Source organism: Dromiciops gliroides, chromosome 4, assembly GCF_019393635.1.
Source record: "Dromiciops gliroides isolate mDroGli1 chromosome 4, mDroGli1.pri, whole genome shotgun sequence".
Taxonomy (NCBI): domain Eukaryota; kingdom Metazoa; phylum Chordata; class Mammalia; order Microbiotheria; family Microbiotheriidae; genus Dromiciops; species Dromiciops gliroides.
The window spans coordinates 292,010,057-292,026,483 of record NC_057864.1 but is presented as its reverse complement, the minus strand read 5'-3'; positions in this window follow the sequence as shown (position 1 = coordinate 292,026,483).

Here is a 16,427-nt window from a genome sequence, read left to right as displayed (position 1 = left end):
GGGATAATAGGCAAAATTTTAAATTATTCATCTTCTGGAATAATACTTGATCATTGTGTTTATGAGAGTTCTTAAGTTTCTCAATATTTTTTGTTTACGATGTTATTTTATAGTATAAATTTTCCTCCTGGTTCTACTCCATGTTATATTAATTCCATTGAAGGATCAAATGATGCCTACTGCCCTCCTCACTCCTTCCTTTTTTGTAGTTTACTTGTACCTACCAACCCTATCATGAGAGATAATTTTAGTTCCAATTTTTATTTTTTATTATTTATCCAAGTTTTATTTGCTAGTATCTCCTTTTCAATATCTCTCTCCTTTCTTCAAGATCATTACAATATAACAAAAATCCCAGGCCTTCCATTTTATATTACTCCCACTTTGAACCCTACTGAAATAGTTCCCTGAGAGTGCTTGTATTTTCCTCCCACACACTCACCCATTAGAGGGTTGGGAGGAGGGCCCAGAGATAATAAGTTCTATTTGGGACATGTTGATTTTTGAGATCTATTTTCCTTATATTGAACCTTCCTACAATTATATAATCATTGACCTCTAACTAAGCTGGCTTCACTGGATTGGGAGAAAAAGGACCTTGATTCTAATCCCAGTCCTTGGATTTGTAACCTGGGTAATAACATACTAGTCATTTAAGGCCTCTGGGCCTTGGTTTCACCAATATAAAATGAGGGATTTAAAATAGATGGAGTCTAAGTTTCCTTCCAGCTCTAAATCTATTAAAAGCAAATCTCTCTTCCTAAAGAAAACTTTTCACATATTTGAAAGGTTCATATGTTCATCAGATTTATTAAGAAATAGAGGTGTTTTGGCAGATGATAATAATAATACACTATAGATTTTGGTGATGTGGTCTAATTCTGTAGTTATATTTGATTGGATTTTCATCAATTTGTATAGTTCTTTTTTTTTTTAATCTTTTTCTTTTTTTGGTGAGGCAATTGTGCTTAAGTGACTTGCCCAGGGTCACACAGCTAGTAAATGTTAAGTGTCTGAGGTCAGATTTGAACTCAGGTCCTCCTGAATCCAGAGCCAGTGCTTTATCCATTGCGCCACCTAGCTGCCCCTTTGTATAGTTCTTTTTAAAAAAAAAATCAGGGCCACTAAGTGGTGCAGTGGATAAAGCGCCGGCCCTGGATTCATGAGGACCTGAGTTCAAATCCAGCTTCAGACACTTAACACTTACTAGCTGTGTGACCCTGGGCAAGTCACTTAACCCCAATTGCCCTGCAAATAAATAAATAGATAGATAGTAGATGATAGATAGATAGATGAATGGATGAATAAATAAGTTAATAAGTAAATAAATAAACAAATGAATAAATAAACAGATGATAGATAAATAGATAAATCAAAGTATTTGATTATTTCTCAGTTACATATAATAGTATATGTATAGTTATATATAGGATAGTTTTCAACATTTGTTTTTATAAGATTTTTAGTTCCAATTTTTTCTGCCACCCTCCCTTCCCTCCCCCTCTCCAAGACATAAAGCAATCTGATATAGATTATATATGTGTACTTACATTAAACATATTTCTGCCTTAGTCATCTTGTAAAAGAAGAATCAGAGCACAAGGGAAAAACCTCAAAAAAGAAAGAAAAAAAACCAGCCCCAAAGTAGAAACAGTATGGTTGAATCTGTATTCATAATCCACAGTTCTTTTTTTTCTGGATGTTGAGAACATTCTCTATCACGAGTTCTTTGAAATTGTCTTGGATCATCGCATTGCTGAGAGGAGCCAAGTCTATCACTATTGTTCATCACACCATGTTGCTGTAACTGTATACAATGTTCTCCTGCTTCTGGTCCTCTCAGTCAGCATCAGTTCATGTAAGTCCTTCCAGGTTTCTCTGAACTCCTCCTGTTCATCTTTTCTTTCTTTTCTTTCTTTTCTTTTTCTTTTTTTTTTGGGGGGGTGGCAATGAGGGTTAAGTGACTTGCCCAGAGTCACACAGTTAGTAAGTGTCTGAGGCTGGATTTGGACTCATGTCCTCCCTGAATCCAGGGTCAGTGCTTTACCCACTGCAACACCTAGCTGACCCCATGCTCATTGTTTCTTACAGCACAACAGTATTCCATTACATTCATATACCACAAGTTGTTTAGCCATTCCCCAAATGATGAGTATTCCCTCATTTTCCAATTCTTTGACACCACAAGGAGAGCTGCTATAAATATTTCTTGTACATGTGTGTCCTTTTCCCTCTTCTATGATCTCTTTGGGATACAGACCGAGCAGTGGTACTACTGGGTCAAAGGCTATGAAAAGTCCCATAGCCCTTTCGGCATAGTTCCAAATGACTCTCCAGAACGGTTGCATCAGTCCACAGGTCCACCAACAATGCATTAGGGTCCAACTTTTTTCCCTTAACTTCTCCTACATTTATTATTTTCCTTTTGTTTGTCATATTAGCCAATTGATAGGTGTGAGGAGGTACCTCAGAGTTGTTTTAATTTGCATTTCTCAATACTCATTTAGAGCATTTTTTCATATGGTAATAGATAGCTTTGATTTCTTCACAGAAAACTGCCTGTTCATATCTTTTGACCATTTCTCAATTGGTGAATGACTTACATTCTTATAAATTTGATTTATTTAACTATATATTTTTGAAATGAGGCCATTATCAGAAATACTGTCTATAAAAATTGTTTCCCAGCTTCCTGGCTCCCTTCTAATTTTGTCTGCAAAATTTTGTTTCTGCAAAAATTTCTAAAAATTTCTAAAAAAAAAAATTAGTGTAATCAGTCTTCTATCTTGTATTTCATAATATTCTCTATATCTTGTTTAGACATAAATTGTTTTCCTCTCCATAGATCTGAGAGGTAAACTATTCCTTCATCTCCTAATTTATCTATGTTATCCCTCTTTATGTCTAAATCTTGAACCCATTTTGACCTTTTTTTTTTTTTGTGAGGCAATTGGGGTTAAGCAACTTGCACAGGGTCACACTGTTAAGTGTGTAAGTGTTAAGTGTCTGAGGCCAGATTTGAACTCAGGTACTCCTGACTCCAGGGCCAGTGCGCTATCCACTGCACCACCTAGCTGCCCATTGACCTTATTTTTGTATAAGGTATAAAGATATTGATCTATGCAGAGTTTCTGTCATACTATCTTCCAGTTTTCCCAGCAGTTTTTGTCAAATACTGTGTTCCTCTCTCAGAAGCTGGAGTCTTTGGGTTTATCAAACAGTAGATTGCTATAGTCATTTACTACTGTGTCTCCTGTGCCTAACCTATTCCTTTGATCCACCACTCTATTTTTTAGCCAGTACCAGATAGTTTTGATGATTGCTACTTTATAGTATAGCTTCAAATTTGGTATGGCTAGCCCACCTTGCTATGCATTTTTTTTCATTAGTTCCCTTGATGTTCTTGACTTTTTGTTCTTCCAGATAAATTTTATTATTTTTTCTAATTCTACAAAATGATTTTTAGGTAGTGTAATGTATAAAATATAATGTGTGTCCTTACCTGCACCCCCTCCAGTTTTGAGGGGAAACTAGCTAAGATTTACTGATAAATTCAGCAAGAATTTAGGCTTTTAAGTATTTTTTCAAGAGTAAAGACAACACATGGAGTACCATAACACAAGAAAAGCCTATCTACTTTCCTCTCTCTCTCACTCTGCCACCAACCTGAAGTCCTGGCACAAAAAAGACCAATCCAGGGAGCCAGCCTCACCTTCCTACTTCCTGTATCCCTCCCCAAAAGGGGAGGTCCTTCAAGCCGATTGGTTGAGAGGTGGTCTCCTCTTGATGTTGTAGTCCACAGCCTCTGAGAACAACACCCCACTCAGGGCCAACCAGGTGTGGTCTCAATTTAATCAATGTTAAGTAGGTTCTCTGTCAGTCTCTCAATCTCACTGAATTAAATCAATTCCAAATCAATCTCCAGGTGAGGGCCCCTGGGCCAAATCCCATTATTTTATCACAATAGTCTGATTGGTATGGCACTGAATAGGTAAATTAATTTAGGTAGAATTGTCATTTATATCATATTAGCTCTGTCTATCCATGAGTAATTGATATTTTTCCCATTACGTTGATTTAATTTTATTTGTGTGAAAAGTCTTTTGTGATTGTGTTCATAGAGTTCTTGGGTTTGTCTTGGCAGGTGATTCCCAAGTATTCTATACTGTCTACCATTACTTTCAATGGAATTTCTCTTTCTATCTCTTGCTGCTGAGCTTTGTTAGTCATGTATAGAAATGCTGATGACTTATGTGGGTTTATTTTATATCCTGAAACTTTGCTAAAGTTATTAATTATTTCAAGTAGTTTCTTAGTTGATTCTTTAGGATATTGTAAGTATACCATCATGTCATCTGCAAAGAGTCAAAGTTTTGTTTCTTTCTTGCCTATTTTAATTCCTTTAATTCATTTTTCTTGTCTTATTGCTAAAGCTAACATTTCTAGTACAATATTAAATAATAGAGGTGATAATGGACATCCCTGTTTCACCCCTGATCTTATTGGGAATGCCTCTAACTAATCCCCATTACATATAATGTTTTCTGATGATTTTAGGTAGATACCACATATTATTTTAAGGAAAGCTCCACCTGTTCCTATACTCTCTAGTGTTTTTAATGTGAATGAGTGTTGTATTTTGTTGAATGCTTTCTCTGAATTTATTGAGATAATCATATGAATTTGGTTAGTTTTATTATTGATGTACTTGATTATGTTGGTAGTTTTCCTAATGTTGAACCAGGCTTGCATTCCTAGTATAAATACCACCTGGTCATTATCCTGGTGATAACTTGCTGTAATCTCCTTGCTAATATTTTATTTAAGATTTTTGTATTGATATTCATTAGGGAAATTGGTCTATAATTTTCTTTCTCAGTTTTGGCTCTACCTGGTTTAGGTATCAACACCATATTTGTGTCATAAAATGAAATTGGTAGAACTCCTTCTTTACCTATTTTTCCAAGTAATTTTTATAGTATTGGGATTAATTGTTCTTTAAATGTTTGGTCGAATTCACTTGTAATTCTATCTGGCCCTGGAGATTTTTTCTTTTTCTTCTTTTTTAATTATAAAAATTTTTTATTATTTTCCAGCTACATGTAGAGATAGTTTTCAAAATTTGTTTTTATAAGATTCCTAGTTTCAAATTTTTCTCCCTCCCTCCCTTCTCTCCCCTCCTCCCCAAGACAGCAGGTACTCTGATATAGGTTATATGCATACAATAACATTAAACATATTTCTGCATTAGTCATATTATAAAAGAAGAATCAGAGTAAAAAGGAAAAACCTCAAAAAAGAAAAACAACAGCACCAAAAAGCAAAAGAAATAGTATGGTTCAATCTGCATCCATATTCCAGTTATTTTTTTTTCCGGATTTGGAGAGCCTTTTCCATCATGAGTCCTTTGAAACTATCTTGTACCATTGTATTGCTGAGAAGAATCAAGGCTGTCACAGTTGATCAACACATAATTTTGATACTGTGTAGAGTGTTGTGCTGGTTCTGCTCATCTTACTCATCATCAGTTCATGCTAGTCCTTCCAGGTTTCTCTGAAATCTGCCTGCTCATCGTTTCTTATAGCACAATACAATTCCATTACATTCATATAACACAACTTGTTCAGCCATTCCCCAATTGATGGGCAGCCCTTCAGTTTCCAATTCCTTGCTACCACAAAAAGAGCAGCTATAAATATTTTTATTCATGTGGGTCCTTTTCCACTTTTATGATCTCTTTGGGAAAAAAAACCTAATAGTGTTATTGCTGGGTCAAAGGGTATGCACAGCTTTATAGTCCTTTAGGCATAATTGGAGTTCATTGATGTCTTGTTCAATTTCTTTTTCTAAAATGAGCCAATTTAAGTATTTTATTTTCTCTTCAATTAACCTGGGCATTTTGTATTTTTGTAAATATTTGTCCATTTCATTTAGATTGTCAAATTTATTGGCATACAGTTGGGCAAAATAGCTTCTAATTATTGCTTTAATTTCTACTTCATTGGTGGTGAATTCACCCCTTTCATTTTTTAATACTGGTAATTTGGTATTCTTCTTTCATTTTTTAAATCAAATTAACCAAAGATTTATCTATTTTATTGTATTTTTCATAAAACCAGCTCTTATTTTTATTAATTCTATAGTTTTCTTACTTTGAATTTTATTAATTTTCCCTTTGATTTTCAGGATTTCTAACTTAGTATTTAATTGGGGATTTTTAATTTGTTATTTTTCTAGCTTTTCTAGTTGCATGCCCAATTCATTGATCTCCTCTTTCAATTTTTCATTCATGTAAGCATTTAGAGATATAAAATTTCACCTAAGCACTGCTTTAGCTTGGTATGTTGTCTCATTATTGCCATTCTCTTGTATTAAGTTATTGATTGTTTCTATGATTTGTTGTTTGACCCACTCATTCTTTTTTTTTGTCCATAATACTATATTATTTTCCAGTTACATGAAGAGAGTTTTCAACATTTGTTTTTTATAAAATTTCTGGTTTCAAATATTTCTCCCGATAAAGTTTATATATTAACAATCACATTAAACATACTTCTGCATTAGTCATGTTGTGAAAGAAGAATCAGAGCAAAAAGGAAAAGCCTCAAAAAAGAAAAGCAAAAAAAATAGAAATAGTATGGTTCAATCTGCATCTAGATTCCATAGTTCTTTTTTTCTGGATTTAGAGAGCATTTTCCATCATGAGTCCTTTGGAACTGTCTTGGACCATTGTATTTCTGAGAAGAGTCAAGTTTATCACAGTTGATCAACACAGAATGTTAATGATACTGTGTATAATGATCTCCTGGTTCTGCTCATCTCACTCTGCGTAAGTTCAGGTTAGCAGCTATAAATATTTTTGTACATATAGATCCTTTTCCCTTTTTATGATTTCTTTGGGAAAAAAAGACCTAATAGGGTTATTGCTGTAACTCGCTCATCCTTTAGGATGAGATTATTTAGTTTCCAATTAATTTTCAGTCTACTATTCCAGGTAAATCTTTATTACATGTAATTTTTATTACATCATGATCTGAGGATACATTTACTATTTCTGTCTTTCTACATTTGACTGTGAATATTTTTTGTCCTAATACATGGTAAATTTTTGAATATGTGCTATGTCCCACTGAGAAAAGGGTATATTCCTTTCTGTACCCATTCATTTTTCTCCAGATATCTATCATATCTAACTTTTCTAACATTCTATTCCCCTCTTTAACTTCTTTCTTATTTATTTTGTGGTTAGATTTATCTAATTCTGAGAAGGGAAGGTTCAGATCCCCCACTAGTATAGTCTTGCTGTCTTTTTCTTCTTGTAACTCATTTAACTTCTCCCCTAAAAATTTGGATGCTATACCACTTGGTGCATACATGTTTAGAATTGATATTACTTCATTATCTATTGTACCTTTTAGGAAGATGTAGTTACCTTCCTTATCTCTTTTACTTAGATCTATTTTTTTCTTTTGCTTTGTCTGAGATAAGGATTGCAACCCCTGCTTTTTTTTTACTTCAGCTGAAGCATAATATATTCTGCTCTAACCTTTTTCCTTTACTCTGAGTGTATCTCTCCTTAAAATGTGTTTCTTGTAAACAACATATTGTAGGATTCTCATTTTTAATCCACTCTGCTATTCACTTCTGTTTTATAGGAGAGAACAACCTATTCACATTCATAGTTAAGATTATTAACAGTTTATTTCCCTCCATCCTCTTTTCCCCTTTGAATACTTTTTCCCTTCTTTCACCCTATTGCTCCTGACCAGTATTTTGCTTCTGACTCAATCTGCCCTCCCTTTTATCTGCTGCCCTTCCTTTTCTTGCCCCCTTTTTTCCCTTGATTCTGCCCTACCTTCTATTAATAGCACCCTTTCCCCTTCCCTTTTTGCTTCCTTAAAGAGTTAAGATAAGTTTCTTTATACAAATGGGAGTGTATGTTTTTCCCTCCCTGAACCAAATCTGATGAGAGTAAGGTTGAAATAATGCTCACCCCTCCCTTCTTTCCCTCTATTGTAATAGGGATTTTTGTGCCTTTTCATATGATTTAATTAACCCCATTCTACCTCCCCCTTCCTCTCCTCCCCACAAGTTCCTTTTATTCTGCTCCTTAAGTTTCTTTATAGCATCACATCAAAGTCAATTTAATAACAATACCTTAATAGAGATACAAATCCCAATAGTTAAAAGTATTATCCTCCCTCATAGGGATGTAAGCTGTTTAACCTCACTGAACAACCTTCACCTTCCCCCCCCCCATTTACCTCTTTATACTTCTCTTGAGTCTTGTATTTGGAGATCAAATTTTCTGTTCAGTTCTGGTCTTTTATTTCAGGAAACCTTGGAAGTCACCTATTTCATTGAATGTTCATCTTTTCCCTTTCAGGGAGTACCTGAGTTCAAATCCGGCCTCAGACACTTAACAGTTACTAGCTGTGTGACCCTGGGCAAGTCACTTAACCCCAATTGCCTCACTAAAAAAAAAAAGGATCATAGGACTTGAAATGTGATATTCCAGAAGGCAAAGGAACTTGGATTACAACCAATAATCAGGTACTCCTGATTCCAGGGCTGGTGCTCTATCCACTGCGCCACCTAGCTGCCCCCCTATGATCCTTTAATGTTGAAGCTTCCAGATCCTGTGCAATCCTGACTGTGCCTCCATGATATTTAAATTGTTTCTTTCTTGCTTGTTGGAGTATTTACCCCTTCACCTGAAAATTCTGGAGTTTGGCTGTAATATTCCTTGGAGTTTTCATTTTGGGGTCTCTTTCAGGAGGTGATTGATAGATTCTTTCAATGAAGATTTTATCCTCTGATTCTACAATTTCAGGGCAGTTCTCCTTGATGATGTCCTGGAAGATGGTGTCTAGACTCTTTTCTTGATCGTGGCTTTCAGATAATCCAATAATTCTTAGATTATCTCTCCTGGAACTATTTTCCAGGTCAGTTGATTTTTACAATGAGTTATTTCACATTTTCTTCTATTTTTTCAGCCTTTTGATTCTGCTTGACAGATTCTTGGTGTCTCAGGGAGTTATTAGATTCCATCTGCCCAATTTCAATTTTTAAGACAGTATTTTCCTCACTGAGATTTTGTGCCTCTTTTTCCATTTGGCCAATTTTTTTTTCTCCCATTTGTCCATTTTTTCTCTCATTTGGTCAATTGTATTTTTTAAGGAATTGTTTTCCTCAGTCAAATTTTCTGCTTCTTTTTCCAGCATAACTCTTATCTCTCTCATTTCTTTTTTTTCCCATTTTTCCTTCTCTCTTTGAAATTTTAAAAGCCTTTTTGAGCTCATCAAAGAAGGCTTTTTAGTCTTGAGACAAGATCATCTTCCCTCTTGAGTCTTCACTTGTAGGCATTTTGACAAACTCATCTGAGTTTGACTTTTGGTCTTCCCTTTCACCATAGAAGCTGTCAATGGTAAGGGTCCATTTTTTTAAGTGAGGCAATTGGGGTTAAGTGACTTGCCCAGGGTCACACAGCTAGTAAGTGTTAAGTGTCTGAGGCCGGATTTGAACTCAGGTAGTCCTGACTCCAGGGCCGGTGCTCTATCCACTGTGCCACCTAACTGCCCCCATTTTTGTTTCTTACTCATGTTTTAGCCTATTTTAAAACTTATAAAGTTGAAGTCTGCTCTTGAGTCACCAGGGGTCACTGTTGTAAGTTTCTTACCACTCTCAGATGTGTCAAGCTGCAGCTGTGTTGAGCTGCTCCCTGAATGGATCTGTGCTGAGTCGAGCTGTGCTGAGCCACCCTCCCCTTTTTCCTATATGAGACAGACCTTTCCTGAAATCTTCTAAATTATCTCAAGTAGGAGGATTATGTCTCTCTGTCTTTTTGTAGGTTCTGTAGTTCCAGAATCTGTTTAGAGGCTTGATTTAATGTTGTTTTTGAGGGAAACATGGGAAAGCTCAGGCAACTTCCTGGCTTCTCTCTTCCATCTTCATCAATTTGTATACTTCTAAGATAAAGCATTTTGTAGGTAATCATAGAAGTATTCAAGCATATGAATACCACAAAATAATAGAATTTTTAAGCTATAAAGGATAATCTAATCCAATACCATCATCCATCTCCCTCTAAAAATATTAGTTATTATTGATAATTAGTCATACTTACAGGACATTCATTATTGTTTTTTACACTGTCTATAGCACTGTAATCCTTAGCATCAGGATACCCAAGTTCAAGTCATGATTTTGACATTTTACAAGTTGTGTGACCATAAGCCATCTTAACCTCTTTTAAAACTTTCTGAGCTGCATCTGTCTGTATGCATATGTGAGAAAGAAACAGAGACAGGGAAAGACAGAGGAAAATGCTTCGTAAATCAAAAAGTATGACTTTTTCAAAGTATTGGTTATTATTGCTTGGCCTCTTAGAGCCGTATATTTGAATCTTGTAGAATCCAATTTATTTTTACTCCCATAGTTCATCTATTATCCATCAAATGTCCTAGATGAAACATCCAGCATCTTTCCACATGATATTCTTTTCATGGTATCTTGATGGCTGTTGGGCAGCTAGATGGTACAGTGGACAGAGTGCAAGGCCTAAAGTCAGGAAGACTCATCTTCAAGAGTTCAAATCTGGCCTCAGACACTTACTAGCTGTGTGGCTCTGGGCAAGTCACTTAACCCTTTTTACTTTAGTTCCTTCATCTGTAAAATGATCTGGACAAGTAAATGACAATCCACTCCAGTATCTTTCCCAAGAAAATCACAAATGGAGTCATAAAGAGTCAGACACAACTGAAAATGACTGAACAAAAAAAAAGTCAGAAATAAGGCTTAGACCAAATCTTACCCATTTGATCACAATGATCTGCAAATGAATGTATAAATTAGATGTAAAAAGTCACATCATAAACAAATTAGAATAGCAGAGGAGAAGTCCTTGAAGATTTCTTTACCTAACATCTCTAAGGTCCTACTCATATCTATCAGGTTGCAAAAAAACAAATGAACAAAAAGGAAAAGAAAACAATTGTTTTAGGGGATGTGCAAGGATGAATATATGAACGCATATTGGTACAGCTGTTAATGATTTAATCATTGTAGAAAGGAACTTAGAAATATACTCCCAAAGTCATCAAAGTCTACATACCCTTTGACTGACTGATACTAATAAATCTATATCCCAAAGAAATCAAAGAGAGAAAGGTCTCCTACAATGAAGAAATGAACAAAAACCTTTATAAACACTCTTTTATTCCTGGCAATGATCTGAAAGTTAAGGGGATACTTATTAATTGGAGTATGTCTGAGCAAAATGTAGTATATGAGTTTAGTGGAATAATATCGTGATTTAAGAAATGAGGGAAAGAACAGATTCTGAGAAACTGGAAAATATTTGTGTTGCATGATACAGAGAAAGGTGACTAAAACCAGGGGAAAATTTGACACAGTGAATAAAATATTGCTTTTAAAAAAGCTTCAAAAGACTTAAGAACTTATATCAATCAAGGATGACTCCAGAAGACTAATGATGAATCATTCTTTCCAACTAAAATATTGTCCAACTCAAAACTGGCCTAGATACTTACTCACTGTATGACTCTGGGCAAATCACCTAAACTCTGTCTCTTTTTTCTCAACTATAAAATGGGGATAATAACAGCTATCTCTCTTAGGTTTGTCATGAGGATCAAATGATATAATGTTTGTAAAGCACTTATCTGAATGTATAGCACATAGTAGGTACTTAATATACATTTGCTCTCTTCCCTTTCCTTTGGTAGAGAACTGATAAACTGGAGATATAGAATGAAACACTGATTTTTAGACACAGTCAATATGTGGGCTGATTTTATTTAACAATGCTTATTTGTTACCAGGGAGAGATTTCTGTTAAGGGTGGGAAAATAGGGATAAAATTAAAAGCTAGTGATGGGAATGCCCACCCACCGAACCCCAGAAGAAAACAAGAGTATCAATAACACTTTTTATTTTGTAAATCCACTGAAGATAACTGAAGAAAGTCTAGGTGAAGACAGCAAAAAAGATCCCACCTCTGGATTGAATATATTTATTTTGTTATGCATTTTTAAGTGAACAAGATATGGATAATATAGCTTCACAGTTTCATATGCAATATTTTTTTGTTCTCATTATATGGAAATATTCATACTAAATTCAGAATAACAAAAATTTAAACTTGAAATCTTAAATAATTAAAACCTGCCACCTCCTGCAGAGTTCTTCATGAGTACTATTGTACATGCTATAATGGAAAGGGCTTAACATTTAGAGTCAGAGGTCATCAGTTTGGAGCCTGTCTCTGTTGGATCCTATCTGTGGGAGTCACTTCACCTCTTCTGAGTCTCAGTTTTCTCATATGTAAAATTAAGAGATTGGACAGGATCATCTCTATGTTTTTACCATCTCTGGGACCTATCTATTTATAATCCTCCAGAATGACATTTTGGACCCCATTCTTTCCTTTGCATGCTGGTTAAAACTGAGCTTCTATTTCCATTACAGACCAGCATTCTGCTTTGCAACTTATCTTAGGCGTTGCTACATATATGCATAAGGAGGATTTTTCTCATTTTATAAATAAGGATAGAAAAAGTGATTCAGTTTGAGATCATGGTTTATACAGTCCAATTTAATGAAGAACAGGGTTATTTATTGGTGCAATCTACCTTTGTGAATATTTGTCCTTTGTTAAGTAGAGAAACATGGACTTAAAATAATTAAGCCACTAAATACTCAGTTGTTCTTACCAGAGGGCAGAGTTTCATAATCTACAAGGTATGTGAGTAATAAAATAGTGATTTCTTCTTCATAATATGCTGTACCAAGATCACTGAAAGTCATGTAGGAATATCCCTCTGGTTTTTTAAAGGCTTTTCCCTGAGATTATTGCACTGTGATCTATTTTTGTACATGAAATGAAGGTTTTCATTGTTAAAACAAACTTGATGTTCTGCTAGCTCACATTCAGTAACATGGTGTTCCAGGAGGTATGTTATTTCCTTCTGTTAATTTCTTTTGATAGTTAATCAATTTTCTAATTCTTATAAACAGTACCAAAAATATTAAAAAAAAACACCATACAGCTGAAAAAGATCACGGGGTTTTCAAAAAATGCATGTTCACTTTGCAACATTCATTGGACTCAAAAATAAAACTAATCACTAAAATCTAATTTGGGAAGTTTTTGGATTTCTTGTTTTCCTTTTTATTCCTGCATGGTCATTTCCTTGTAACTTCCATATTTGGATGGATCCATCATCTCATTAATGTGGATACTTCCTTCTGTGGTATAGATCACAACTCATCCACAATGTCTCATCTCATGAGATGCTTGTCTATGCCTTCCAATGACAAAACCCTCTAAGGCAGTGCCATTTTATGAGCTGAGACTGTACTCTAGATCCCCTTATTTGGTGTCCAGGTTGTAACGATTGGAATGACGCCATCTGCTGGAGACTTACTGTAGAAGAGCTCCACCCATGAGGTGAAGGTCTTTGAGGGCAAGACCATGCGTCTTTTCTTAGGCATCAGGAAGTGACGTTTGCTTGTGGGAGGAAGAAGGGGGAGCCTGGTGCTCTGACTCACACTCTTTCCTGAGGACTCCAGTGGAGAAGGGAGCTAAAAATGTGCTCTCCCTTTAATAGACAGATGAATGTAGGCCTTTCTCTCTCTTTTTACCAAATTCTTATTCTACTTAATAAATGCTTAAAAGTCTAACTTTTGCTAAAGCTTATAATTTATTGGCGACCACTCATTAGATATTTTAGACAGACTAGCTAGAATTTTAGCCTTTAACAAGGTCAATACACTGTATATATATGCTTAGTTTAGTACAGCTGCTCTTTCTCCTTTTGTTTTCTTTTGAGCCATTTCTTGATATCTATTTCTCCATGCAGTACATTGAGGATTATGACAAGAGAGTCCAAACATAAGTGCTCTACTCTCATTAATGAAGAGAATATATTATTATAGTCATTTTGACAGATCTTTTCTATTTTTCATCTTTTTGTTGTCATCTCAGTTTTCCCTTTAAATGATCCGGTGATCGTTAGTTGAGCCTCCCACAAGGCTTCCTGAAAACTTATATTTCCTTACTACATCCTTCTGTCTCATAATATTTTTAAATTCTTTTTCACAATATTCTTTAAATGAATTTATATCCATACTTACATTGCCCTTGGCAGCCATATCTATCCATTTGCTAGGATATTAAGAATCTATTAATTAAAATGTGACCAATACATTGTAGCAATTGCTTTTAGGTTAGTTAAACTTCATGAAGAAATGATAGCATTCTGTGTTCACCCAAACAACAGCAACAAGGACCTATTAAGTGCTTAATATGCACTATTTGCAGTTGCTAAGTGGTGCAGTGGATAGAGTGCCAGGCCTGGAGTAAGGAAGACTCATCTCCCTGAGTTCAAATCTGGCCTCAGACACTTATTAGCTGTGTGACAATAAACAAATCACTTAACCCTGTTTGCCTCAGTTTCCTCATCTATAAAATGAGTGGGAGAATGAAATAACAAAATACTCCAGGACCTTTGCCAAGAAATTCCCCAGATGAGGCCACAAAGAGTGGGACATGACTGAAAATTGACTGAACAACAATACACTAGGTACTGCACTAAGTACTAGGAATACAAAGAATGGCAAAGATCCTCTCTTCCCTCAAAGAACTCACATTCTTTAGGGGAGACACCATACAAAATATACATAGGGTAAATTGGACGTTCTCTCAGAGAGAAAGTATCAGCTTTGAGAGCCGCTTCTTGAAGGAAGTGGGATTTGAACTGAGACTTGAAGGAGGCCAGGAAAATAAGGAGGCCAGAAAAAGGAAGATGAGCATTCTAGGCATGAGGATCAGTCAGAAAAAAGACACTGAATCAGGAGATTGAGTGTCTTGTGTAAAGAAGCTAGTATTGCAGTGTTATAAATTACATAGAGTGGAATAAATTATAAGAAAAATGGAAGGGGCTAGGTTGTGAAGGGCTTTCAAATCCAAAACATTTTATATTGATCCTTTAAATATCAAGGAGCCACTAGAATTTGGGCAGAAAGGTGGTTTGGTGAGAACTGTAATTTCAGAAGATAATTGTAATAGCTTAATGGAGGGTAGACAGGAGTAGGGGAAGACTTGAGGGAGGGAGCCCACCCAGAAGGCTGTGGCAACAATCCTGATGTGAGGTGATGAGGACCTGCACCAGAATGGAGCCTATTCCTTAGCAGAAAAGGGATTTTTACAAGAGATGTTGCTGAGGTAAAAATGATAGGACTTAACAACAGATAGGATATGAGCGGTTAGTTCAAGTGATGAGGTGAGGATGGCACCTTGGTTGCAAAATCCATTGACTGGAAGGGTGGTGGTGCTCCTTTCTTAAAAATATCAGGCCAGTGATATTTTAATTATATGCTATCTTCTTATTTTAATTTTTTCTTCTAATTTTTTAAATTTTGATCTTTGCTCTCCCATGTTGTAATTCTGAATGCATACAGATATTTGTCTTAGAAATTACTCTCACATCAGTAAACAGTCATTTCCTGTCTTTTCAGCTATATTCACTCTCACTTTGGAGAGAGATGTTATTCAGTATTTCCCATGAGCAATATCTCTCAACTCTATTCTAGAAAAAAAATGTTAATCATATATTGCATTAGGATTTTGTATTTTCTTCAAATCTTTGTTCTCTTGCATTTTATCCTTTTAAACCATATTTTCTAATATACAGGTCTATCACTGGCACATTGGCTATCCTCTAACAGAAACTCTACTAAATGACTAAATGCTTTTGCATTCCAATTCATTTGAAAATCTACTGGATAGAAAAATACAAAAATAAACAAAGAAAAGCAAAGAATAAGTTTAAATCTGAAAAAAATAGCCTTAATGCTGTATTGAGAGGTGATAAAAGGTTTATTTCTGCAGAATATGTGCAATGGTCCATGATGGTTTCAAGATGAGTCTAATATGCATACCTAGCTCACCACTCCCTGTTCTTTTTTCATTTGCACCAGTCTGATGAAAATGTGACTCTTCTCCTTACCGAAGCCAATAATTCTAATCATGCTCTTAATCTTATCCTTGCCTATTATCTCATGGAACTTGTCCATTTTATCAACACTCCACTCTCAAATCTTCAATCTCTCCCTATCTTCACTCCTCCCCCTACATGTTCTCTCTTACTATACTCATTTGTTCCCATGAGTTTATTTATTCATTCATTCATTTTTATTGCATCAGCAGCAATCAACATGATAAGCTTAAAGCCTAAGTCTGACCATGTCACTACCCTACATAATTAAATTAAGTGGATTCCTATAACTCCTAGGTCCAAATATAAACTTTTCTGCTTCCCATATAAGCCCTTCACAATCTGGCCCTAACCTACTTTTATAAGCTTTTTATATATTATTCCCCTTCACACACAATATGGTCAAGC